At 38.4% G+C, this 25,656-nt stretch overlaps 2 pseudogenes across 2 annotated transcripts in view; both read left to right on the forward strand.

Annotated features, from left to right (window-relative positions):
* LOC308651214 (cytochrome P450 3A9-like) overlaps nucleotides 1–25,656 on the forward strand; it is a 596,726-nt pseudogene that overhangs the window by 372,124 nt on the left and 198,946 nt on the right. The window lies entirely within an intron of this gene.
* LOC308652247 (E3 ubiquitin-protein ligase Mdm2-like) lies at nucleotides 148–23,903 on the forward strand (annotated as a pseudogene). Its single transcript has 3 exons — nucleotides 148–224; nucleotides 22,683–22,862; nucleotides 23,009–23,903. The product of its transcript is annotated as an E3 ubiquitin-protein ligase Mdm2-like (transcript).

The raw sequence follows: 25,656 nt of genomic DNA on the forward strand, positions 1-25,656 counted from the left end.
AGTGGCCGTAGCAGCTGTGGCTCAGCCACAGCGTTGTCTCCACAGCACTCCGCAGCTCTTCCCGCATGGTGAAACAGCGCTTTCTGATTTGGCCTTATCTGTGTTCTAAAAGAGTAAACCAGAAATTCACAGCCCAAAGCCGCCCCGATGCAGCCCTTTCCCTCCATGTTCATTAGCTCAGACGTCACCCTGCCCGCTGTCCTGCGTGGGGCTGGAGTGAGGAGGTGAGGCTGGGGGTGGGGCCGCAGGGTCCAGTCAAGCAGAGAGAGCCCTCACTTTGCCTCTTGGTTGTGGACATCTAACCGGACACTGATTAACTGGATCTGTTTTCTTATCTGCTTCTTCCCTGCCCCTGCTCCCTGCTCTGCCCCTCCTGCTGTGCCTCCTCCCATGGACCACCCACTGTGCCTGGGCCTCTCTGGGACGGGTTTCCAGTGGGCGCATCAGTTACAATGACATGTTTGAGATGCTGAAGCACATGTCCCCTATTACCTTGATCCTGGTGATGGTATTGTGGTGACTCATCAGTTGTATACATTAAACTCATGCAGTTCTCTGCATATCAATTATACCTCTGTAAACCTCTAAAAATAAAGGTATATATTTTCATATTTTAAATATGGATTGTGACATGGGACAAACTGATGGCACTTGTGAGAGGGTCTTAGTGATCAGGCAGCCTGGAAAAGCCCCTGTCATTTGATAATTTGTGCAGAAATTTCTAGACATGATATCAAGACCAGGGGGATTTGTTGGGTAAAAGGTAGAGAATAATACAATCTTTAGCTCAGGCCCACAGTCCTCATCAGGCAGGCCCTCAGACTTAACGCATGGATAGCTCAGGCTCAGTACCACCTGGAACTTAGACATCTCTTTCCTCAAGGAAGATCAGGTTAGGGTATCTGCATATGGACATTTGAGGTACCTTTCCCCTTGATGGTTAATGCCAAGATGGGAAAAAAAGGGTGATGAGCTAGGACATAGAGGCCGGGAGTTAATTCTTGTTCACTGCTGCACTCTGACATGAAATGCTGAGTTATCCCATATTCTGTATTGAAAACTTGCTTTGCAGGTCTTTTTATCAACATTTATTTTTAAATAATTTAAAAATAGTTTACTAGCTGGAAATGACCTTTATTTAATATTTAGATGTATAGCATTCTACTCTTACACCAGACTCTTAAAATGCTAAGGGCATTCCTTTCGGAATCTTTGGATTTTTCCCTTCCTTAGTCACTGTGGTTATGTCTCCATCTTCCTTTATGTCAATATTTCAGTTTCAGGTCATGTCTATCCTCTATGTTACTGGCTGCATTTTATTTATTAGTTTGGAAATAGTGGTATTTTAGAACTCATTCTGTTGGCTCTCCAATTCTTCTATTTTGTTATTTTATACGTTATTAAAGGAGCACTATGTCTTCCTGTGTTTCTTTTCTCCCCTTACTAGCCACCATATCAATTATTTTCCTCCTATTATTTTTTAACTTAAACAGCTCTTCTAAGAAGTAGTGAGAGTGACTTTTCCTTAATTTGTTTATATCACACTTAAGATTCAGTAGTCTCCCTGGGAAAGCCCTAGTGTGAAAGGGCTTATTTCATGTCCTAGCCACAGTCCAGAAGCTTGGGAGCCTGAGGGTGATGGGACAGGTGGGGGCAAAGCGGAACCCTCTGTAGAACAGGTGTATGTTGCTCCCGGTTCTTGGTGCTCAGCACTCAGGTTTAGCATGGGTGGTGGGAAGTCTTGCTCTTTGCTGTATTATCCTGACTGTGCAGGGTGGCCCCAGCACTTCTGTCCGCTATTGCTCACTTCTCTTCTTTCACCGGCCTCTCTTCTGCTGTCTAGCAGCCCCCACACACGTCTTTGCATTATTTTTTTTTCTTTTTCATCTTTGGCATGTTTTTGTGAAAATGTAGAGCTTCTGTTACTTCACTGATACCATTCTGAGGCATTAAAGTGAGTTCTAGGACCTGTACTGAGCTGAGATGAAACCCTCTTATTTTTTCTGTAGCTGATCTTATTTCAAAGTTAGGATATTGGATTGTGCCTCTTGAGCTTTTACATTTTTTTTGATGTTAAATGTTTATGCTGTTTATTTCAAGCATCACTGAGGAAGGAAATTCTACTTTATTTCATCAACCATTTCCTAAAGTTTTCACTATGGCCTCATTTTTTACGAGTCTACTAATGCATTTGTGCTGTTGAAAAGACTAAAAAAAAATTGAACAGAATACTAATGTTTAAAAAAAAATAAAAGTAACTCCTTCTTCACTTTCCTTCAATGCACATCTCCTATTATGATTACTGGCTCTTCTTGCCCAGAATGCTATCTTAAATAGTTTTGCTCTTTTTTTTTTTAAAGAGAGAATGAGAGAGGGGGGAGAGAGAGAGAGAAAGAGAGAGAGAGAGAGAGAGAGAGAGAGAGAGAGAGAGAATTTTTTTTAATATTTATTTTTTAGTTTTCGGCGGACACAACATCTTTGTTTGTATGTGGTGCTGAGGATCGAACCCAGGCAGGCAAGAGCGCCACCGTTTGAGCCACATCCCCAGCCCTAAATAGTTTTGCTCTTTAGTTAGTTCAGCAACCCACTTGAAGTTAGGAAAATGAGTTAGGAAAAGAAAAGCATTTTTATAAAAATCAGACATTGTGACTTTTCAGCATTCAAACTTTACTCTTTTGCTCCTGCCTCTTTGATATGCACCTTCCCATCTCTGTATGGTGCATCGGTTTATATGTTGTTGGAAGCTGGATTATTACTCTGTTGCTTTTCACATAATAATCTAATGTATCCCTTAGCATACTAACACCATTTGCTAAGCCATTCTTTAAAACAACTTGTAGTAGAAAGGCCTTCTTCAAGCTCATACCTGTAGTTCCAGTGGCTCAAGAGCCTGAGATAGGAGGATAACAAGTTTAATGCCAGCCTCAGCAACTTAGCCAGAACCTAAGCAACTTATAGAGACCCTGTCTCAAAATAAAACATGAAAAAGAGTTGGGGCCAAGCTTGGCACCTCATGCCTATAATCCCAGCAGCTTGGGAGACTGAGACAGGAGGATAGATAATTCAAAGCCAGCCTCAGCAAAAGCAAGATGCTAAGCAACTCAGTGATACCCTGGCTCTAAATAAAATATAAAATAGGACTGGGAATATGACTCAGTGGTCAAGTGCCTCCTGAGCTCACCCTCGCACCCCAAGGAAAAAGAACTGGGAATGTGGTTCAGTGGTTAAGCATTCCTGAGTTCAATTCTCGGTACCCACCCTGCTGCAAAGAAAACAAAAAAGAAAGTCCCTCAGCAGTATGGTTTGATACCTCATGCATCATGACTTATTTTGAAGTGCACTGAATGATAAATTTTATTTACTAATAATATACTTTTATGTTATGGAACTAATCTGCTTTTAAATAATAAAAGTAATTATTTAAATTTTTATCGAATACTATAATTAATTTAAAATGAATTATATTCAGTTGTGTATTGATTAAAATAGTAAATGTATGAAGAACTGGACAATTCCTTATCCAACATACTCAAGCCATGGACCTGAGAAAAATGTCCATTTGAGCTCATCTTCCTACATGTGATGTGCCAATTAAAGGTTGAGATAAAAGGTTTAACACTCTGGCAAATTATATACCTTATGTTAATGTATTGCTTAGAAAAGACTAATGCAGCTGTTTTAATTTTGAGAAAGATTTGTCCAGCTATTGTTTTCAAATGTGCAAAATGAGAATAATAAAGCTGTGGGGACTTCATGTCATAACTGAGTCTATTAAACCAGAGGCCTGAGAAAGGAGTTGCAGGAACTGACTCCTGTACAGACTTATCTAAACCTGCACAATAATCACTTTTAGTTGTAAAAAAAGTATAATTTTAACACACAAATCTGTCTTTCTAGCTTCTCTTGCTATCTTAAAGGTCAGAAGAAGTATATTTCATGTTTTTGTTACCCAGTGGTACCCACCACCCTTTACCCCATCCCTCTTCATGGCTACATGTTCATCTGCCTCCCCCTTTCAGATTTGTTAACCTGTGGAATATTTATTACTTTATTAGAATTCTTAATTATGCAAATATTTAGCATTAACCAACTGAAAAAAATCTTGTTTGGATGAATTCATATTAGAAATTACTCAGAATGTTTTTTTCATATCCTCTAATTCTTGGTTTCCAAATTGGAAATCCATGTGTCCTAAAATCCACATGCTGAATACTCAAAATATGAAATTTTGAAATTTCAAAACATTTACCCATACTTATAATTTTCTATAATGTGGCATATTTTTAAAAATCCCTCCCTTAATATTATTGTAAATGCCACAATTATTCCTTTTCTTTCAAATCAGACCCCAGTAAAAGATAAAGTCTTGTATTGAAAGAAGAAACATTATGTTAGGTTTTCATAGTAACAGCATAACTATGCTAATTATGTTTTTAAAACTAACAATTCATAGAACATTTGGTAAAATACAATAGAACTATACAGTATAATTATAAAAATAAATCATGGTTTTTAAATGTCTACCAAAAGTTTAACTCTAAAATTAAAAAGTTTTAGGTGTCCTTATTTATACAAAATATGCAATCATTCCATTGAGATTATAAGCCAAGTATGTAATATATTGAATGCCTTGCAAATTGTGAAAGCAGTATTCTGTATCTTAATATGCAGAAATAAGTGAATAATGCAGATTCACAAATAGATATTTTACAGTTTTTATATGTTCATTACCTTAACATTTTAAAAGGGTTGGAAATGTACTCTATATTTTGCTTCTCCCAATTCCATGCATAGAACATGTATGTTTATAGTATCTCACAATACAATTTGTTAAAACTGAAGTACAGGAATAGATTTTGCTGTAAATACTCTGTTTGCAGAAAGAAACAAATGCATGTTTAAGTCTTTCATGGATTTAGTAACAGAATAAAAGCTCTGAAAGATCAATTTTGAAAATCTTCTAGCAGATTTAAATGGTTCTTGGCTTTGTAATGAGGAATTTCATCATTTTTCAAATTATGTCGAATTTGTTTTTATAAAATATCTCTGGAGCCCCATGACAGTAAAGACAGATGCTTGGAAACTCTATTCTAAAAGAATTTTGAATTTTAAATTCCCTCTTTCTCTTTTATCTCATACATTCTGGTTCACTAAATCAGATATGAATTGTATTTTTAAATGTAACTCCCCTTACACCATTAAGAATGCTAGAATTCAAGCACAGAAGGGAATATCAGTACTTGCATAACTTTATTAAACTAAGGATAATGTCCTCGTGTGCATTAATGCTAAGACACTACCATAATAAATGAATAAAAATATATTTTAAAGTTGAGAAAGATATTCTAAAGTTGGGCTATAGAGATTTTCAAATGCTCTCACTAATGCAAAAATAATATAATACAACCTCCTTATTTGCATCAGTTTCCATAATTTTCCCTAGGTTTTATTATGACAAGAATAATCTTTTTTAATAATTTACTTCAGGGAAATGCCTTTTCACTTCCTCAAGGCTCTGCAGAATTCTAGATGCTTACATCACTTTTTTGTTTAAGCCTTTTTGGCTGCCTATGACCTTCAGGTCAAGGACAAACTCATTAGGATAGTGATAGGACAGGCAATTTGCATTTCCCCACACATCTCTTTTACTGTCTGTCTTTTTTGTAATTTGTTTTAATTAGTTATATGTGACAGTAGAATGCATTTATGCACTTTGATATGTCATAAATAGATGGGATATAATTTCTCATTTTTCTGAGTATACATGTCGCAGAATCATATTGGTCATGTAGTCACATATATACATAAAGTAATAATGTCAGTCTTTTTTAAAAGATTGTTTTAACTAGTTATACATTACAGTATAATACATTCTGACACATTGTACATAAATGGAGCACAACTTCTCATTCCTCTGGCTGTACCTGGTGCAGAGTAACACCGGTAGTTTAATTATCCATATATATATAGGATATTAATGTCCTCATTCCACCATCCTTCCCATCCCCTTACCACCCCCCTCCCATAAATCCCCTCTGTACAATCCAAAGTTTCTTCATTCTTTCCATCCCCCTCCACCCTCATTATGGATCAGCATCCTCTTATCAGAGAAAACATTCAGCATTTAGTTTTTTGTGTTTGGCTTATTTCACTTAGCATGATATTCTTCAGCTCCATCCATTTACCTGCAAATGCCATAATTTCATTCTTCTTTGAGGCTGAGTAATATTCCATTGTGTATATTTACCACATTTTATTTAACCATTCATCTGTTGAAGGGCATCTAAGTTGGTTCAATAGTTTAGCTGTTGTGAAGTGAGCTGCTATATGCATTGATGTGGCTGTGTCACTGTAATATACTGATTTTAAGTCCTTTGTGTATAAACCGAGGAGTGGGATGACTGAGTCAAATTGTGGTTCCATTTTAAGTTATCTGAGGAATTTCCATACTGCTTTACGTAGTGGTTGTAGTCCCACCAGCAATGTCTGAGTGTACCTTTTCTCCCACATCTTTGGCAACACTTATTATTGCATGTATTCTTGATAATTGCCATTCTGGCTGGTGTGAAATGAAATCTTAGAGTACTTTTGATTTGCATTTCTCTAATTACTAGAGATGATGAACATTTTTTCATATGTTTGTTAATTTATTGCATTTCTTCTTCTATAAAGTGTCTATTAATTTCCTTAGCCCATTTATTGTTTGGATTATTTGTTTTGTTTGTGTTAAGTTTTTTGAGTTCTTTATATATCCTGGAGATTAGTGCTCTATCTGAGGTGCATGTGGTAAAGACTTTCTCCCATTCTATAGGCTCTCTCTTCATGTTATTGATTGTTTCTTTGCAGACACTAATGAAAGAAATTAAGAAGACCTTAGGAGATAAAAAGATCTCCCATGCTCTTGGATAGGCAGAATCAATATCATCAAAATGGCCATACTACCACAAGTGCTATACAGATTTAACACAATTCCTATTAAAGTCCCAGTGATATTTTTCATAGAAATAGAAAAAGCAATCATGAAATTCATTTGGAAAAATAAGAGACCCAGAATAGCCAAATCATTCCTTAGCAAGAAGAGTGAAGCAGGAGCCCTCACAATAACCAGACTTTAAACTATACTACAGAGGTATAGTAACAAAATGGCATGGTATTGGCACCAAAATAGACATGTAGACCAATGGTACAGAATAGAAGACACCAAGACAAACCCACATAAATGCAGTTATCTTGTAGTAGACAAAGGCACCAATAACATACATTGAAAGATAGCCTCTTCAACAAATGGTGCTGGGAAAACTGGAAATCCCTATGTTGCAAATTAAACCTCTATGTCTCATTCTTTCTTTCTTTATCCATGTTGTATTCTTTTCCAAGGTTGTACTTTATTAACTAAACCTCCCCCAAATGTGCACATGTACATACAAACCACACCCACTATACTCTACCACACTGAATGAGCTTCTACTCCTAGAACTCTCATTTTATTTTACTTTTAAAATTTCTTTTAGTTTGCATTTTATTGTGTCTGGATTGCTCTTCCATTTTTTTAAAAATGATCCTTCAAATTCCAAATATCACTGACCTTTTGTCTTTCTTTCCTTTCTTTTTTAAATTAATAAAGCTGGGAAGTAATGCTACTAAAGACCCAGGTTTTTCATCACACAACAAGTAAGAGTCCAAATTATAGTTGCATCCAACTGTCCGACCTTCCAGTCTTGAAGTGCTATTAAAAATCAATATCTCTAGTCACATTACTTTGAATTTATGATGACAACTATTATTTCTACAGTAATTATGAGCTTGAGATATCAAGAAGAGGATAAACAGGTTTTTGATTTTTATGACAAGTAATTTAATATTCCACATAGATTCTAATATAAGTCAAGTACATAATAGGGTAATTTACTCAATTTCTTCTTTCTTTACATTACATACTAAACATTTAGCTTACTATCTAAGGTGTAAAAAGTGAATACATGTCAAAATAAATATAAATATAAATATTTCTTTAGATATTTATAGATAAACATTGTAGTAATCTTGCAAGTTTGATATATAATTACAACATCTTTCCCCCAAAAGTGCTGTTTCTAGAAGAGATATACATTTTAAAGGTATGTGTGTGTATGAAAAAAATAGAAGTGTTTATATATATATATATAGTTTATTTAAGTCCAACTTCATTACTTCAAAAGGTTATTGGCATGTACAGAACTGTGTAATGGATCTCTTGTAGAAAATACTTTATTGCATTTTTTCCTTCAATTCATGTATTTCCTCATTATGTATTCCTAATCCAGACAAAGACGCAACATTTCCTGACTGAGAGGTTCTGATCTTGCCAAGGAGACAAATGTTAAGAGGCTAATTAAACCTGGTCACAGAATGGTGCATGGTAGGAAACATGCACAGGAGCTCTAGGGCTGTGAAGGAGGACTGAGGGAGACAAGGAAGTTTGCCCAGATAGGAGTTAATTATTGAAGGACAGAATGTGTGTGTGTGTGTGTGTGTGTGTGTGTGTGAGAGAGAGAGAGAGAGAGAGAGAGAGAGAGAGAGAGAGAGAGAGAGCAGGAAACAGCGATGTATAACTAGGCTGATGTGTAGACTGACTTAAATAAGGACCCACAGGCAGGAGTTAATATCTAAGGAGTAGGAGAAATGGGAAGCACAGAGTGAGGATGAGCAGTACCGGAGTACCTGGTGAGGATAGCATGGCTTGGGTCCCCTGAGTTGCAGTATTGTTAAGTACCTGCTCTTCTTCTTAGGAGCAATGGGAAATACCTTAAGGGTTTTGTCAATAATATATATTACAGAAATATGTATATAAGAAATACATACTTTAAAAGAATGTTCTGACTGCATTGCAGAGAATAGATTCAATGGAAGAAACAATAGATTGGATAGAGAGGGATTTTGTTATTCCTACCATACTGGGGATGCTGACAGAATACTTTACAGAGCTATTTTAACATTGACTAGGAAAATAATAGATAACCTGGGATTTTTCTTTTTTTATTTACACTTTAAGAAATGCAAAAATATATGAAATGTGAGAACTATAAGATTAGGTTAAGTTTTACAGTTGTATTACTTTGAGTTGCAGCCTCCTCCTGCACATGATGAACATAAAGAAATCATTTTTAATGTATATTCACGAATTGCAAGTAGATGAGTCTTTGGATCTATTAGGCTGCTAAAGCAATTATAAAGGCTGATTCTTCTTCCACACTTTACAGGAAGCCTCAGTAGAGGCACGCTGCATGATAAAATAACAAGAAATCTTATGAAAACAGAAATTAAAGTGTGTAATGGCTGAAATAGTATTACTATCTGTGGTAATATTTGTTATAGGGAAAATAACTGTAAAGAGCTCACTTACTAAAACAGACAGGTAATGTGGAACTTACATGAAATGTTCATAACTTGTAGCACATTTTAACTCTGTGGAACTAAGCTTCTATTTAAATCAACTTTCTTTCTTACTATTTCTTTTATATTTCCTTACACTGAAAGGAAACTTTTGGGCATGTGACAATTAACTTCATTAACACCTGTGTGGTAATTTATGTTTTATCCTGATTGTTACTCATTCTACAGCCTACCATGTCCCACCACTGCTGACAAAGTTGGAACACGACAGTCCCCAACAGAATCATATAAACTAGTTCTCCCATACAACAGTCCATGGGAGGTCTTTTAACGCCTAATTCTCAGTCCCCATCAGGAAAGCCGAAGTAAAAACCCCCAGTAAAGGCAGATTCCCACATCCTCCCCACCTCTCCCTGTCTCCTTCCTCCCTTCACTCAAACAGTTGAGAGCCAGAAACCTCCAGCTTCCTTCAGCCTCCCATCAGCACCCCTGAGCTCTCGGGACTGGTTAGTAAGGAATCCCTCCTGTTTTATGCATTTTTATGTTTTATTTACTCATGAGTCTCCCCTGAAAAACTATCCTACATATTGATTGTTATTTTCATGTAACTGAAGTAATGAGATGCTTAGATACTTCACAACTCTTGTCTCTAAGCACACATTTTCTCTGGTCCCTATTAGCATTAGCAGAAATGGCTTAAAAGTGACATAGGCAAAAGTGATGGTGTAAATGCATGGCTGTTTATCTTTACCTAACTCACATTCTTCACACAACCAATATGCATGCTATACTTAGACACACTCTTTTTATTCTTGTTTTATATATACTTGAGGCATCTCACATTTGTCCTGTTTCCTTGCAACACTGTCACATAGAAACACTACCTTTTAAAAAATGGAAGTGGAAGCTTTATGCAGTGATTTTTTTTTTTCTTACTAACCTTTTAACTGTACTTTCCTTCTTTTTTTTTTCAATGTCATCTCCAAATATTTATTTTTGACCTCAGTACTGCTGAGGTCTTCTTATTTCTATATTATTTTAGCAGGCAATTTTCAATTATTCCATGACCATCAAGAGAGAAGAAATGAAAAAGAATAAAAAGGTAAACATACCCTCCAACACTCTGCCAGCACAGTCTCTAATACGATTGGCAAAGAGTTTTGAACTATTCAGAGAATTCAACCTGAGCAGACCTGGGAGTGTCCGTGTCCACAGATCTGATGACTCTTCACTAGCTGAATATTAGAGATCAATGAGGAAGACATGGTGGACCTCAGGTTGGCTTTCTTATTTCTGCCCTGGAGGTTTGTCAAAGAGCATCTTTGGAGAAGTCAGGGAACAATCTGTGTGTCCTATGGACGTGTATGAGAGGCTTTAATAATGGTCATCATATAATTCCCTTTTAGTCTTCTAATACTAGCAGTAGTCAAAGCATAAAGGGACAAGACAGAAACAAATTAGAATATTTAACATATAAGCTGGAGTGGGCTGCCAGGAGGAAGGGGTAGTAGAAATGGTGTGCTTAGAGACAAGAGTTGTGAAGTATCTAAGCATCTCATTACTTCAGTTACATGAAAATAACAATCAATATGTAGGATAGTGACTGAAATTCTGAATTATAGTATTTGGGGACCACTTAATAAAATCACTGAAGCACAACTTGAGACACTGGAGTAAAGATTTAAAAAATTGCATCATAAAGCTTTTTATTTATTTATTTTTTTGAATTTGCAACTCCAACCTTAAAAGGAAAATGATTGCTATTTCTTTGAATGTGAATCCTCAACCAGTAACTAAGAAAATTCTGTGTAATTAAGGGGAGATTATGTGAATCTGTGGAGTTGAGTCTGCACAAGAGGGCTGAAACAGGCTACGTGCTGGCTTGGATCGACTGGCTCAGTCCTACATCACCCTCTCCTGACTCTCCCTTCCCATTTCTGGCAACTTTCTAACTTCTTTCACAGCTCTTCACCTACTCACTCTCTACATATTTAAGGTCACCTCTTGATGTATAGGTTCTCACTGGGTCATCTCATCCCATTCTCAAAGGTCTGATGACAACATGCCCAAATCTGTACCTCTGTTCTGACCTCTCTTCTGAAGCATACAATTCAGATATTCAACTGCCTACTGAGCACATCTAATGGAAAGGCCCATGTGCAATTCAAGTAAAACATGAACAAAACCAAACTGATTTCTGATCTCCTTTTCAACCCACCTCCAAACTGGCTATCATTCACACAGGCCTACCTCAGTGAGTGACATTGAACAACCCACTTGTAGCTGCACCATTTTCCCTCCAGCCTTTCTGTTCTCGGTATAAAAGCTAAGCCTTTTTCCCTAGCAACTGTTTCCAGCTCTCCTTGGGCCATGGAAGCCTTTCTAACAGTTTACTTTCTTTGCAAATCTTTTTTATTTTTTGGTCAGTCTGAACCATCTGATGTACAAACCCCCTACAATAACATCCTTGATGTTTTTACATTACCATAAATAAAGGCCACAACACAAGATATGAATTTTAATACCCTTTATTAATATGCCTAATTGTTTTCTGACAACCCTCTGACATAATCTGCTAGGTCCCTGCAAGCATCCCTGGGCTTCTTGGCTTGTAATCAGTTTTCTCACTGCCCACAGTATTTCTGTGCTTATTCTGCCTTTAAACTCCATAAATTACAGTTTAAACCTTAAGTTTCCACCTCTATAGTGTCATGCTAAGGTATATACTCAATTATCCGCACCTTCTGTGGCATACGTAATGTCATACTATATTGTACCCATTTGTTTTATAGAACCTTTAACATTACAATAATTTATATGTATCTCTTTCTAACTCATTTATCAGAAATGCTAGACCATGTCAAATTCATATTTGCATCTTTTATGTTCAGCCTATTTTCTTGCTTATATGACATGTTTTTTTGTGTGCATTGAATACCTAAATTTACTTTTTTTTACAGATGTTGATGAATCTTCATTTTGTTCATTTATTTATATGTGGTGCTGATAATTTAACCCAGTGACTCACATATGCTAGGTTACTTTTTAACATTGAAATAATAAAGACATTTTGAAACTAATATTTTGGTTGACATCATATTGCCTCTCTAAAATACTCCCCTGCTATTTTTAAATTTCAAGATCTATTCTGAATACCTTTCATATCAGACTCTTGCTCTGCAAACTTTTGGATGTCCTAGCCAATTTCAATTTTTCATTATCAGCCAGTTCATTTACCTTCTCTTTCTATGCTGTCTTCAGTATCCCTGGTCCCTCAACTGCTCTGTTAGAACATATTAAGTACCCATCCCTCATGACATGATGCTTCCAAACCTATTCCAAATGCAGTTTACTATTTGTGATGCTAAACTAATGAAAAGAAACTTTAATTCCTTTATAATTACATTCATTACATAAACACATTCTTTGATAAATACACATTTTGAGTTAATTGTTTTTTGAAACTTTAAAAGCCTGAAAAATTGTATTTTATAATCTGTAAAATGAAATTTGTTTTGACATAGTATTTCACTCCTGATTGTAAGCTTATTCTAAAACTTTATATCCCTTGATATAAATTACATCATTTTCAGTGTTGATGTGTACATTCATATTCAATGTCTTTGATTTCACATAATTAAAGGAACTTTTCTTTGTTTGCTATTATATTTTTCCTGTAATGAAACTGGCTTATTTCATAGACCTCTTTCAAGTTTGGCATTACTCAATTTCATGTAATTCATATCAGTCACAATTATGAAAATTAAAATTTAAATATCTAGCAGAAATATTGTGGTATTCCAAATAAGAATTAAATTATTAAATTATAAAGAGTTTAAGGATAAAGTACTTCCTAATGTTCTATTTTGTGTTTAGTGATGAGCATGCAAGTATATTGTTATTTATTAAACTATTTTGTATATGCCTTTTAATAATACATCTCTCTAAATACATTTATCTAGAAACACCACCTAAATTTTTTACAAATGTTTATCAGCTTATGAAAAAAATATTTCAAAATGCATAAGATACAATTTGATCATAAGAATATTAAAATAATGCACAACTCAAAACTATAGCCATTCTTGTATGAATAGGAATATGACAAATTAATAGCATTAAGATTATCAAGCTATAAAGTCTTATATTGCAGTATTATTCAAATGTAAATAAATATAAAACATTAATTTGTATAAAATATGCAAGCATTTCTAACTAGAACCAATGAATGTCTTGAACTCATTGCCTCATTTTAAATCATTATACAATCATGTATGAATATATGCAAAATTTGAGTTTTTAAATTACCTTTTAATGGAAAGAGTAGCTATAACATCTTCATATTTATTTTTTATTTATTTTTTTGTTCTTCAATCTGTTTATGTTTAAAGGAGAGCAGAATGCATTTGAAAAAAATTCTACCTCAGGGAAGACAGTTTCAACTTTGTAAGAACATCAGAAAAGGTTAATGTGGTACTGTGTGGTCAATTAAACCAAAACCCCCAATATTCCACTTCTTAATTAAAGGAATGTTCTAAATAGGACATTCATCTTATCTTCTCTTCAGCAATACCCAATGAGCCTGGTTTGTCAGCATAATGGTTAGATAATAGATCTCTATGATCCTGCTCTCTGGGTGCCTTCATGGTCAAGGAAATTCATTTTTCTCCTGAAACCAGTGTCCTTACTTTGAAATCAAATGTCTGTACATCCCACTAACTCACACAGAAGTGGAACACATTGAGAGGGCAGGTGGATACTCATAAATGCATCTACTGAAAACTGCTGGAAACTTCTTGAAGGCACAGTTGTGTGATTCATCTCTGGCACTTCATCAATAGATATAACTATTAAAATATTTATTTTAACTCAACCAATTGATGATAGAGCTAACTGGTTTGCTCCAGCATACAAATACACACACACACACACACACACACACACACACACACACACCATTTTATTTTAGACTCCTAACGTTTAGGTTGCATACAGGTGATGACATGCCTTGGTTTATTCCTGTCGTGATGCTATTATAGTTTGGGTCTGGAATATCCCCCAAAGGCTCAGGTATCAAAATCTTGGTCCCCAGTGCAGAAATGTTCAGAGATGAGACATTTGGGAAGTGATTGGATAACAAGAGTCTAACTTCATCGTCTCCATTGATGGAATCATAACTGAATGGATTGTTGGGAGGTGGTAGAAACTGTAGGAGATGGAAACTAGTTGAGAGACCAGATCTTTGGAATTGTGCCCTGTCCCAGGATCTCTTTAAAATAAACCTTTCGTCCTTTATGTTGATTTTCCCAGGTATTTTATCACAGTGATAAAAAGCTGACTAATAAATATGCCATAATTATTTTTAGAGGTGGCCTTATTTAAAGAGTGTGATAAGAAGAATAATAAGCCCCAAAATGCCTAATTCCTAGACATATATTCCATGAACACATTATGTTACATGGAAAGGGAATTTTGCAGATATGATTCAGAATATGAATCTTGAGATGTCAGAGTATCCTGGATTAACTTGGACCCAGTCTAGTTCCATGAGTCCTTAAAAGCAGAGAGTTGTTCCTATGAAGGTCAGGGGGATATGACAAGATGGAAAGGGGGAAACATTTCAAGCACAGTATGGTCAACTTCTGTTGGCCGGTTTTCAAGATGGAGGACAAGGACCAAGGTCAAAGAATGTATGTAGCTGGGAACAGCCTTCTGCTCACAGCCACAGAGGACTAAATCCTACCAATAACGCAAATGAGCAAGGAAATGAATCCTCCCTTAGGACCTCCAAACAGGAAAACACACCCTTACAGCACGTTGGATTTTAGCCTGGTGAAATTTTACAAAATCACAAAACTATGAAGTAATAAATTCATTTCAGATGTCAAATTGGTGGTGATTTATTCTAGCAGCAGGAGAAAACTGATACAGATATTTTAATATGGTCACTCCAGTTGGGAAGCTACATCAGGGCCAGAGAACAGGATACCGGCAGAGGGGAAGCCAAGACCATAAAGTCCCTTCAATTTAAGAGTCAGAAGAATGCAGAGTGTACAGAAAGGCAGCCTCTCCTCCTCTTTAGCATCTTTCTTGATTCCCTTAAGGTCTTGGAGAATGGGAGCATATGGTGTTGGGGAGATGGCTTTCTCGATTTCTGGCCATCTTTACATTGTCCTCAAAGTATTCCTCATCTCCATCCAAGTCATAATTGAACCACAGTTCTCCAGAGTGGTTCCCAGACCCCAGTGTCTAGGAGGAATCTCCCCCAGGCTTCATCAAAAATTCTAGGGGTGGAACCCCAAACTCCACACTGTTACATAAATCCTACAGGTGATCCAGATGTCTGCTAATGTTTGAGAAATAGTGACCTCACACAGCCTCTCTGGTCACTTTCTAAATTTTCTTCTTAGCTTCTCTAAAGTTTTCTTTAATTCCTGAGATGCCTCCAGGAATTAAACAGAGGCTGTTCTTACTAGGTTGCTGCCCCTCAACCTAATTTATTTTAGGGTATTGTGTATGAATGAGTTCTCACTATATCCAATAAGGTTCTTAATATGTCAAGTGCCCAATCAATGGAAAATAATTAAAATTGATGATACAGTAAGAACATGTTTAATGAGTGGGAGTTCAAAAGAGGAGAAAAAGAATTCAATCTATTTGGTTTCAAATCTATTTTGTTTGCTGTCTACTTTTGAGCAAATTCATTTGCTTGCTAGCAGCAAAATATTGTCATAAAATATATTTTGAAAACATGGATTCTTAGGCCTCTTCCCTGCATATTTACATAGTTATATCCAACACTTATTTATTTTCCTAAGAGAGGTCCTTTCTCACTTTTGTCTAGAACTTCAGTAGTGTCCCAGGAAGCTAGGAGCATGCTTTTGAAATTAATCATCTAATCATCTAAATAATTGAAGGCTAATAACAGAATTAGGAAATTTAGCAATTGAAACTAATTTTTAGAAAATATAGCTTGCTATCTTTTTTGAGATTAGTTCTGTCAGACAAATGTTAATGGGTAAAAAAAATCACTCACTGTACATAATTAAAATATTTGGGGAAGAATGGCTGCAAATAGGACCTATAAAATGTTAGATTTTAAATGCAGCTGAATCCTGTGGCTTGCTTGTTTGTTGAATGTTCTTTAGATTGAGATATTATTTATACAATGCTGTTTTAAAGCATTAATTCATGGTGGGATATATTTGATTATCTTAATTCTTATGGCTAATCATTGTTCCTTGTTATTCTAGAAAAAGTAGATGAAACTTAAAAGAATGACAATTACAAGCAAATAAAAATTATAGGAAAGTGTTTTGCACTGAAATCCACTTCAAAGCTCCTACCCCTTGGAAAATGAAAGGAATGGGGGTTCTTAGTGTATATTTGTGGAACTAGTTAATTTGGACTTCTCATGTACTCATGAGAAATTCTAAAGTAAGAACTGAGGTAACACTTTGTGCTACCTAAAATCATACTTAAGACAGTGAGGGGAAACTACAACTTGTTGTTGACTTTTGTTTTACTCATGTCTGAAAGTTTTCTGTATATTCAGTCATTTTATAATAGCATTAGTCATTGAAGTACCTTAGTTATTTCTTTTTTTCCCCTGTAGTTCATAGATTTGTCTAAAAAAGTACATAGATGTGTATATGAAAAAATGTCATTCACTTCTGGAAAGTATTCTATAAAGACTTTCTGCTGCTTCTCACTAGTGAAGAGAAACCAGTTTGCTGTTTAATTCTCTAAGATGCTAGATAGGTGTAGTGAGCCGTTTCTGCGGACTGCGGTCGCCATTACAAGATGGCGCTGGCTCGACTGTGGTTTGTGACAAACAACTCCTTAATTGGGAGAGTTGGTGCGTGGTTTTCTAACACCCTATGAGAAAGCTCCACGTGGCAGCTTCGCATTGGGGCTTGAGATGCTTTATTAAGGCTGGTAGGAGCATTCGGAGAAGAAGATGAAGAAGAGGAAGATGAAGAAGAGAGTAGAGTGGAAGAGATCTCGAGAACCTGAATAAACGACTGGAAGAAGATTCCCGGTGTTGCGTCTTCCTTGCGGGCAAGGGGGTCGCGACAAATGGTGCCGAAACCCGGGAAAATCAGAACTTTCAGTCGTCAGGAGTGGTGCACCCCTCGTCCGTGAGTGGACCCCTCGTCCCGTGAGTGGACCCCTCGTCCCGTGAGTGGACCCCTCGTCCCTGAGCGGACCCCTCGTCCCTGAGCGGACCCCTCGTCCCTGAGCGGAGCGGACCCCTCGTCCCCGAGAGCGGGACCCCGTAGGCCTCATATTTTATTGCAGCTGCAATGTGTACTTTCACTTTTGTTTTCTGTGTTTTTTTTTTGTCGTCTGTGTCTTTCGTTTTCTGTGTTCCTTCTGTTGCTGTGCCATGGGTGCCGCAGCAGCAGATTAATTATGACCCTGGGATCTATGCCCAGGGACGCCCACTGCAGCCGGGAAAAGGGAACAGGAGCCCGCCCCGGCCCGGAAGCCGGAGTGTGCGGGGATGGTCCAGAAACAGAGCAGGCTGCTGCCGCAGTAAGAGCTTGGCCAGGCGGGGAAAAATGCAAACAAAATCAGGCAAGGTGCGGTCGGCTAGGAAATCTTGGGGAACTTTTGCCCTGAGGGTGAGCGACGGACTCCGTGTTGCTTGCATCACCATGGTAACCATGGGCTGCCTGGCGGAAGAGCGACTTCCTGGTCCCACCTCCCACACTCTTGGGGGCTACCGATTGATTCTTCCACAGTCACTCAGACAGGACTTCTAGTCCCGCCTTCCAGCCACTAACCTGTACTGCTGCGTTTCGGATTTCTACCGGAGCTACTCAGAAACTGTATTTTTAAAAAATGCCTACCTGTAAATGCTAACGGAAGATATCTTTTTCAGACAAAATTTGATTCCACAGGTTTCTATGTTAAACTCATAAGATGATAAATTGAAGACCCTGGCGGAGTCTGTGCGCACTTGTGGAGTGGATGCCGCCTTCACACTAACTCAGGTGGAAAGCATTTTTGATCAATCTCAAGTTAATCTCACAGGAGTTTCTTGTTTTGGCTTCGGGAACACTCATTGTATTAGCCTTAAGACCAAGAATTTGATTAACTGGAAGGACCCATTGCGGTCCAGTCAGGTCTCAGGGAAGCATTCTCAGTGCTGTATTGAGCTAAGTAGCCTCAGGGGAACAATCAGGCTCAGGAACCCCCGTAAATAGCTCTGCTTTAAACATAACTACCTTGGCTATTATCTCCGAAGTACTAATCCCAGTGCCTCCTTCTTCTAATAGTCTTTATAATGCCACTCATTTTAAGGCCTCTCCTTACTGTACCCCTAATCTTGGTTTCCCCCCAACATTTACGCCTTGTCAGGATCATTCTTGGGAGAAACGTCAAGTTGCTAAAGGTTTCTCCCTTTCCCCCTCTCTTAAGAGGTATGTTTATGACTTTGACAACAGTGCCAACTCCTCTCTTTCCAGGAACTTAAGCCTCTGTATGATCTCCTCCAAGGAGACCCTTCCCCCAGCTCAGCCAGGAATCCCACACCTGAGGCTCTACAATCATTAAGACTGATAGAGAAGGCCCTACAAGAGAATCCCACACCTGAGGCTCTACAATCATTAAGACTGATAGAGAAGGCCCTACAAGACATGCAGGTTACCCAGATAAACTATTCTATGCCTATTTCGGGAGCTCAAACTGTTTATACAGACGGAGCAAAAAGGAGGGTTTGTTGTTGTTTTTGATGGATCTCAAGTAATTCGACACCCTGTTCCTAGACTGTCTGCCCAAATATCAGAAGTTGAGGCTCTAATTATGGCCCTTAAATTATACAATTCCATTCCACTTGATGTGTATACTGATAGTCTCTATGTTGCTAAATTAGCCTCAGTTGTTGAAACAGCCCCTTATATTGGCAGACAATTTACTATCATGGAACAATTACAAACGGATCAACTCCTTAGCTCCATGCTAAATTCCATCTAAATGCACAATCCTTACGCTTCCGTGCGGGGTGCTCACGTGATCAGACTCTACAAATTGTTTTCTTATGCCCAGTGTGTGCTCCATTCATTCATTCCCCTAGTCTAAGTGTTAATCCTAGAGGCTTACACACCAATGATGTCTGGCAAAATGATGTTACCCATTTCTGGTAAACAATAGAGGGAGAATCAGATATTACTATTCAGTTTACTTCCAATGGAAAACAGCAGCCAGATTGGACTTAAGGATATCTCTGGGGGCTGCGTATTTACACCCCCGGACAGTACAATCCTGGCCTGCTTTTTCGGCTTAAATTGACCACAGAACAGCCTACTGGAAGTTTAATAGGACCCAATCAGGTGCTCGGAGATCAAAAGGCCCCATCTGGACCCAAACAGCCTATAGCCCCAGCAGTAATATCTTCCCCCAGCGGTCAAACAATAACTGTGGGCTATCAAACCTTTGATTATACCCCTGGGCCCATACACCCTGGAACTGGAGATCGTCTTTTTGATTTGATCCAAGGAGCCTTTTTCGCTCTCAATGCCACTAGTCCTAACAGGACCCAAGATTGCTGGCTATGCTTGACCTCCAGGCCGCCCTATTATGAAGGGGTAGCAATACTGTCTAAATTATCCTCTAATACCACTGCAGATCCTAAATGTTATTCTCTACCCAGCTATAAGATTTAACAGCCATGGCCAAGTCAATTACTGCTTTGGAAAAGTCCCTCACCTCCCTCTCAGAAGTTGTGTTACAAAATAGGAGGGGACTAGATTTATTATTCCTAAGGGAAGGAGGACTATGTGTAGCCTTAAAGGAACAGTGTTGTTTTTATGTAGATCATACTGGGGTAATCCGTGAAACTATGGAAAAGGTCACGGAAAGATTGGCTAAAAGACAAAAGGAGTTTGAAGCACAACAAGGATGGTTTGAACAGTGGTTTAAAAATACCCCATGGTTAAGTCCTTTGATATCCACTGTAATGGGACCGCTTTTCGGTCTCCTCCTTATGGCTGCTGTAGGCCCCTGCCTAGGTAAGAGAATGACACAATTTATTAAAGACCAAATTAACATTCTGACTTCTAAGCCAATACAGATCCATTATCAACGCCTGCAGACCAAGGATGATCTTGCTGAAGTTTGTCTCCGACCAATTCGAAGATGATTTTTCTACAATGATCCCTGCTTCATGCCTTCCTCCTTTTGCCCCCTTTTTCTTCTTTATTTTTACTCTATGCCTTGTTGAACCGGAACCAATTAAAGACCCAATAATGACTGGCTGAATAGATACCACTGAACGCCTTGGCAACAACAAGCTGATCTTGTAGTACCCAGAGACGGGCAACTTTCACGCTTGCACTGCAACCTAAGACAGGGGAATGGGGCCTCCCCAAAGACGGGTAAGCAGTGTAGGGGCAGTGAACGACCTAAGACAGGGGCTACTTGATTCCCTTTGACGTGCAACAAACAAAAGGGGGGGAACTGCTGGCACGGATTCCCCCCGGCCCCCAGGGCTTGGATCCAGCCCTGATTTTTGTGCATGTCAAAGAGGCCAGCTCACAAGACCTTGAAGGAGCTCACAGGGCCTTGAAAGATTTGTGGTGTCTGTTTTCGTATTCAGCCAATAACGGTCATGTGGGAACGTCCTGACCTGCTTGGGTCTGATAAGGTTCCTGGTTGAAGGCTTAGTATGAGTAACGGCAATTCACCTCAAGTCTGGCTTGCACAGATTATCGCCTTAAGATCCGTGCCTTTCTTGTAGGGTGTTACCAACTTGTTTGTCGTTGTGTTTCTAAACAGCCACAGTTCAGCCTCGGCTATCCCCCTTCGTCCATCACGATACAGGATGCGAGGCAAGGCACTGCACTTGAGTGATCCTTGAAGTGGACCTCAAGGAGAGCATGTCCTATTGCATGCGGGTTAGACGCGTCCACGCCCCGTCCCACGAGAAAAGCGTCGGCTGATATGGTCTCAGATCTGGGGAAGGGCCCTCCTTGGGGCTGAGCCATACTATGCAGCCACTTCTGCACAGTGGGATAGGACCTCTACTCTCGCCTGTATTGTTTTTAGAAAACAAAAGGGGGAACTGTAGTGAGCCGTTTCTGCGGACTGCGGTCGCCATTACAAGATGGCGCTGGCTCGACTGTGGTTTGTGACAAACAACTCCTTAATTGGGAGAGTTGGTGCGTGGTTTTCTAACACCCTATGAGAAAGCTCCACGTGGCAGCTTCGCATTGGGGCTTGAGATGCTTTATTAAGGCTGGTAGGAGCATTCGGAGAAGAAGATGAAGAAGAGGAAGATGAAGAAGAGAGTAGAGTGGAAGAGATCTCGAGAACCTGAATAAACGACTGGAAGAAGATTCCCGGTGTTGCGTCTTCCTTGCGGGCAAGGGGGTCGCGACAATAGGCATTACCTGAGGAGGAGTGACGTCTAGTGGAAATGCTGACTCACTGGGTGACCAAAGGACAAATAAACAGAATGTTTCTTTTGACTCAGTTTCCACACATGAAAAATAAGAGATCTGCTCTTGGACTGTGTTGAAGAGCCTTCCATCTTTTCGGCCTATGCCTCTACTTCTTTGACCACATTAATTAAAGATGTTCCTACTATGTTGCCTGACACCTAGATTCTTCAGAGCTCTTCTCCCTCATACCACACTCTCAGAGTGTTTGTGATCCTGTCTACCAGCTTGACCCTATGCATCTTAGGGGACTCTTGAGTGACCTTAAGCCATAAATGGATAACAGTGCTGCTGACTCCCATATAGAACATCAAAAAAGTCTTTTTTATTTTTATCTCTAGAAGCTTCTTTTGAGAATATATTCAGAAAAAAAAAACACTATGGCTTCCTTGGGAGTTGGTATTATAGATGAGAAAATTTTTAGAATATAAAAATTGCAGAAGATACATTGTATAGAAACAGGATGGAAGAGAAAATTTTGAGGGAACAGTTCTGCTGCATCTCAACTTGAGTTCTGAATGCATTTTATATGGGACTTGTTACATTTGCTGCTTACAGAACCAAGTATGTTTCTCTAAAGCCAAAAGAAACATCATGATAGATTTTCCTTTAAAAAAAAACAGATGTTGGCAAAACTTAGAAATATTTACTTCTCTTTTTACACATTCTCAAAGCTATGAGCAAAAGAAACTTGAATTCAAGTAAATCTGTGCCATACTTTCCTTAGGAACAAAAATCCACTTTGGGGGCACATGCAGAGCTTGGCTTCTGCGGCCCTGTGTTCTGGGGAGAAAATTGAGCCAGAAACCTAACTCGAGGGGCAGCCCTACCCCCCTAGACGAGTTCCTGTCGCTTTCCCCCCGCCAGGCACTACCTTTCTCGTGGGGCTCAGTGTGTTCAAGCGCCCAGTGGTCTGAGCCGCCAGTGGGATGGTCGCCGAGGCCCAAGCGCTCAGGGTGAAGGAAACTGGGGCACCTTGAAGGACCCTTCACCCCCACCACCACCACCTCCAAGCAAAAAGCCCGGAGTGTTTAGCAGGATGGTCAAGTTGGGACGTGTTCCCAGACTGAGACTGTCGTTGGAGGAGCTAAGTCCTGACTATCTACAGCTGAGGCCATTTAAACCACTCCTTTTCCTGATTGAAGATAGACACCATGGTCACAGATATGTGGCACATTTTATGTACTGATCAGGCCATTGTGGAATACCAGCATATCTGTTTCTACTGATGGTGCTGTAAGCACCTCGCAGATTCCAGGAACAAGAGACCCTGGTTTGACCAAAGCCATTGCTTTTGAAGTTGTTAAAGTCTGTTGGTGCACACACACACAAAAAAACCACTTACACTATGAAAGAGAACCATCAGATGCCAGCACATTAGTGAGTGCGAACAGGTGTCACCTTGAAGGTGGGAGTGATCAGAAGGGCCTTATGCTAGAACTACAGGAAGGGAAGCCTTCATCTTCCTGTTTGGTTTCTAGACCATCTACCTCATCTAAAAGGAGAGCAATTAGTGAGACAGAAGAAAATTCAGATGAATTATCTGGTGAGTGACAAAAGTGCCACAAATCTGATAGTATTTCCCGTTCCTTTGATGAAAGCCTGGCTCTGTGTGTCATAAGGGAAATATGTTGTGAAGGAAGCAGCAGCAGTGACTCCATCAAATCTGAATATTGAAGATGGTGTGAGTGAACATTCCCCTGATGGGTTGGATCAGGACTCAGTTTGAGATCAATTTAGTGTAGAATTTGAAATTGAATCTCTTGATTCAGAGGATTATAGCCTTAGTGAAGAAGGCAAGAACTCTCAGATGAAGATGATGAGGTGTACTGAGTTACTGTGTATCAGGCAGGGAAAAGTGATACAGATTCATTTGAAGAAGATCCTGAAATGTCCTTAGCTGACTATTGGAAGTGTACTTCATGCAATGAAATGAATCCTCCCTTTCCACCACAATGCAATAGATGTTGGACCCTTCGTGAGAACTGGCTTCCTGAAGATAAAGGGAAAGATAAAGGGGAAATTTCTGAGAAAGCCAAACTAGAAAGCTCAACACAGGCAGAAGAGGGCTTGGATGTGCTGGAGTAAAAAACAAATAAAATAGAAAATAAAAAAAACTACAGCAAATGATTCCAAAGAATCATGTATTGAGGAAAATGATAAGATCACACAAGCCTCCCAGTCACAAGAAAGTGAGGACTATTCTCAGCCATCAACTTCAAATAGCATTAGTTATCACAGTCAAGAAGATGGCAAAGAGTTTGAGAAGGAAGAAACAAGACAAAGAAGAGGGTGCGGAAACTAGTTTCCTCCTTAATGTCATCGAACCTTGTGTGATTTGCCAAGGTTGACCTAAAGATGTTTATGGTAAATCAGGATACCTTATGTCATGCTTCACAGGTGCAAAGAAGCTAAAGAAAAGCGATAAGTCCTGTCCAGTATGCAGACAACCAACTCAAATGACTGTGTTAACTTATTTCAACTAGCTGCCTTGTCCTAAAAACAGGATTATATATTTCCAGTTCTAACCCTAAATATTTTGACCCTATGGATTTTATTTTTACTGACATTTATAAGGGAAAGAAACTCAAACTGTCTTCCTCTAGATTTCTTTGTAATGTAATTTACCTACCTTGGCAGGAAAGTAGGTAATATGTATTCCCTTCTAGGAAAGTTTCCCTTCTGTTTATATTTTATATTTGGGTTTTAATACAATTTACATTGAACATATAGCTCATTTTTTACCCTCACCCCTAATTTTAAATAATTTCAACTCTCTTAAGTGAGAAGTACCTAATTTTCTTTTTTTTAACATAAGGCATTTAAGTGTAACTTACTTAGTACTTTTCATGTAAGGAGAAAAATATGTATAAGAAGCATAATATTTATATTTTAGATACTCTGTGCTGGATGTGGTGATCCACACTGTAATCCCAGTAACTGAGACTGAGGCAGAAGGATTGAAAGTTCAAGGTCAGCCTCACCAATTTAGAAAGATCCTGTTTCAAAATTAAAAATAAAAAAGGCTGGGGATATAGCTCAGTGGTTAAGTACCTGGGTTCAGCCCCTGGCACCAAAAACTAATTTTAGATACTCTGAAAGTTTCTGATCTTTTTCATAAGTTCTTTCATAAGTTGAGAGTTATATTTGGGCTATGTAAATAAAAATAAACTTATTCTACAGCCTCTGTTATATGTAGTAATGGGTAGGTAGTAATGAGGTCAGTAAAATATGGAATTGTCCTGAGAAAATTGTATTATTTTCTATAAGCTGAAAAGTGATTCTAAGACACTTTGAAATAACTTTTTGGACTAGGTTACGTGGTTCTTAATAGTTTCCTAAGTTTCAGAATTTGGTTTAAGGCTTGTTTAAGAAACCAGTGATTTCAGAAGTTTGATAAACAACTGTTTATTAAAACTAGCTGGAAAGGTTGTAAAAAAATAACTTTTGGAATCTATTTTATATATTTTAACTTAGGTATCCGTGAATAGCTCTGTTAACTTCTTTGGGTATCAGGAGGTCTGGTCTTCGCCAAAGGCTTTAGAAAGACTAAATATTTACTCTGCTCTTTGTCTCTGCCTCTTAACAGAGAATATTTAGCTTGTGTTCTTTCCTAGGGGCAAAAAAGGGTCAGATACATTCTTAAGGCTCATCAATGTTTGCAATGATGAGCGAGTTAGAAAGAAAATAAGAAATGGATGTGTTTGCACCTCTGTTCTCCATAAAAGCTCTCTTCTTCCACCAAAACAAAACAACATCTTCTTGCAGGGAAGCACCATACAAAACAAGACCTCAGTTTGAAGTCAGAAGTAGATTCCTATCCCAGTTCTACCACCACCAA

Source organism: Spermophilus citellus (assembly GCF_964194105.1).
Source record: "Spermophilus citellus genome assembly, chromosome: 6".
NCBI classification, from domain to species: Eukaryota; Metazoa; Chordata; class Mammalia; order Rodentia; family Sciuridae; genus Spermophilus; species Spermophilus citellus.